Source organism: Pan troglodytes, chromosome X (genome assembly GCF_028858775.2).
Source record: "Pan troglodytes isolate AG18354 chromosome X, NHGRI_mPanTro3-v2.0_pri, whole genome shotgun sequence".
In the NCBI taxonomy this organism is placed as follows: Eukaryota; Metazoa; Chordata; class Mammalia; order Primates; family Hominidae; genus Pan; species Pan troglodytes.
The window spans coordinates 31,106,178-31,109,240 of NC_072421.2; the positions used below are offsets into that span (position 1 = coordinate 31,106,178).

The 3,063-nt window shown below is 35.3% G+C and overlaps 1 long non-coding RNA gene across 1 annotated transcript; it reads right to left on the minus strand.

Annotated features, from left to right (window-relative positions):
• Nucleotides 1–839: 839 nt before the first annotated feature.
• LOC134809357 (uncharacterized) lies at nucleotides 840–2,845 on the minus strand. The gene is made up of 3 exons (XR_010154883.1): nucleotides 2,701–2,845; nucleotides 2,318–2,430; nucleotides 840–1,422 (listed from the first exon to the last, which is right to left on the minus strand). It is a non-coding gene; the product is annotated as an uncharacterized LOC134809357 (long non-coding RNA).
• Nucleotides 2,846–3,063: the final 218 nt, after the last annotated feature.

Sequence of the window (3,063 nt, forward strand, 5' to 3'; positions counted from 1 at the left end):
TAAGGGAGCTAGTTGTCTTAGTTGACCATCTTCATTGATACTTAAACTGGAACCCAAGGAATTATTTTGTAGAATAAGTTTTACAATCACTATGTTTACTCATGCTATCTTTACTGTTGAAGGTGTTTGAAATGTTTACACTGCTGATGAGGTGTCTGAAGTCTTCAAAAGGAAAACCAGTTACATTAAATTTGTTATTGGAGCTTAAATTGTTCAAAGAAATTTAATTAAGACACCATTTAATCTCTATGTGTTTAAGAAAAAAATGACTGCCAGATTTGTTCACTAGACATGTAAATAAAGCAAAATCCAAGTGATCTTTTTACTCTACACACAAAATCTCTCTGACTTTAAAGACTCCATCAAGAGATGGAAATACATTTAGTTAAATAAATATTGTAAAATTTTCAAGTATCCCAGTAATCAAAAATGCACATCGAGACAACAATAAAAGACTGTCATTCGTTAACAAATTAGCAAAAGATACTTTGTCAGGATTCCTATTTTGGGTAATAGTGCAATGGATAAATGCTAGGAAAAAATCGTACGTTGCGGACAGAAAATACAGTAGTAAAACACTTTAGGAAGTGATATGAAATAAGTATCCAGAGTTAAAAATGTTCATGACGCAATTTAATTTCTGGGAATTCACCTTACAGGAGTAGTTATAAATATTTACAACAGAGATGCTACTTTAAAATATGTTAATATGATTTAATATATGACTGTTTTAGGTGGCCAGATGCATCCGTATGTGTATCGTGAGGGATGTGGAGGTTGGGATATTATAGCAGGAAAGCAAAGATTAAAAGCAGCCCATTTTCTTTTCATTTATCAACTTTTATTTTAGGTCAGGGGATACATGCACAGCTTTGTTCTATGGGTAAATTGTGTCTTGGGGTCTTGAGATACAAATGATCCCATCACCCAGGTAGTGGGCATAGCTCCCAATAGGTAGTTTTTCAACATTTGCTTCCCTTACGCCCTCCCTCCTCTAATAGTACCCACTGTCTATTGTTTCCATCTTTTTAAAAAATTTTATTTTTAATTTTTGTGAGTACATAGTAGGTGTATATATTTACAGGTTACATGAGATATTTTGATAAAGGCATGCAATGAATAATAATCACATCAGACTAAATGTAATATCCATCACCTTAAGTATTTACTCTTTGTATTACAAATAATCCAATTATACTCTTAGTTATTTTAAAATGTACAATTATTATTGACTATAGTTGCCCTGTTGTGTTATCAAATAGTAAGTCTTATTCATTTTTTCTAACTCTATTGTTTCCATCTTTATGTCCTTGTATTCTCAATGTTTAGCTTCCACTTACAAAAGTGAGAACATACAGTATTTGATTTTCTGTTTCTGTGTCAATTCTCTTAGGATAACGGCCTCCAGCTGCAACCATGTTGCTGCAAAAAAAAAAAAAAAAAAAAAAAAAAAAAAACCAACAAAAAAAACATGACTTTGGGTTTTTTTATGGCTGCATACTACTCCATGGTGTATATGTACCACACATTTTGTTCATCCAGTTCACCATTGATGGGCATTTAGTTTCATTCCATGTCATTGCTATTGTAAATAGTGCAAGCAGCCAATTTTGAAGTTTTGACTGCTAACAGAATTTCTGAGTTGAGAAAACTTTTCAGTTTGTCTGATCACCACCACAACTAAAGCAAAAGTTTTGTAATATGAATGCAAAAGACAAAAGCACATTGATATAGATTTTGAGGGGAGAAGATTTTTTAAATTCTTATAATTCCCTTTAGCATGTTGTTTTTAAATTTTTAATTGACAAATAAAGTTGTATATATTAGACATTTATGAGGTACAATGTGATGTTTAGATATATATTTACAATATAAAATGATTAAATCATTTGCTAATTAACAAATCTGTAACTTCACACACTTTTTTGTTGTGAAAACATTTTAAATCTCCTCTTTTAGTAATTTTGAAATATATGATGCATTATTATTTATTATAGTCACCATTCTATGCAATAGATCACTAAAGCTTATTCCTCCTGTTTAACTAAAATTGTCACCCTTTGATCAACATTTCCCCTTTCCCCATTCACTCCTCTTACTCAGCATCTGGTAACCACCACTTGATTCTCTACTTTTATGAGTTCAACTTTCTTAGATCCTTTAGCATATTGTCTAGGTCAGGGTTCAGTTGTACAAGGCAGACTGCACTTTAGCTAGCTCAAGCAGGAAGGAATTTGTATTAGTCCATACTCATGCTACTATGAAGAAATACCCGAGACTGAGTAATTCATAAGGAAAAGAGGTTTAATTGACTCACAGTTCTGCATGGTTGGGAAGGCCTCAGGAAACTTAAAATCATGGCAGAAGGGGAAGCAGGCACTTTCTTCACAAGGCAAGGAGAAGTGCCCAGCAGCAAAGGTGGAAGAGCCCCTTATAACAAACAACAGATCTTGTGAGAACTCCCTCACTATCAAGAGAACAGCATGGGGGAACCACCCCCATGATCCAATTTATCTCCACCTGATCCCACCCTTGACCCGTAAGGATTATTACAATTCAAGGTGAGATTACAATTCAAGGTGAGATTACAATTCAAGGGACACAGAGCCAAACCATATCAGTATTCATTATAGAATTGTGGTAGGAGCTGAAGAAAAAAACTCTAGTTTGAGTTTTCAGGAACAACTTCTACAGACTCACCATGGAACCTGGCTATCAGGGCAGCTGCTGCCTCTTATGTGATCAAGAGGCTCCTGGTTCCAGAACTGTGTTGGTATTGCCATCATCAGGAAACCACCACGATCAAGAAACTGCTGCTGTGAGCTCCAGAGGTGTGTCATTCCTGCTATGATTCATACAAGCAAAATGAATGCCCTGAGTCCTGTTTCTCAACATCATGAGTGGGTCCTGAGACCTCTGTTAATGCTGCCACAGAGGAGTGATTAAATGTGGGGCTCCCCATCATAAGGGGCATATTCCCCCCACAGTGACTTCTTGAAACTCATTTGAGCTAATGCAGATTGAGACCTGACCTCTGACCCTTTCCCCATAGCCGTCAATGAA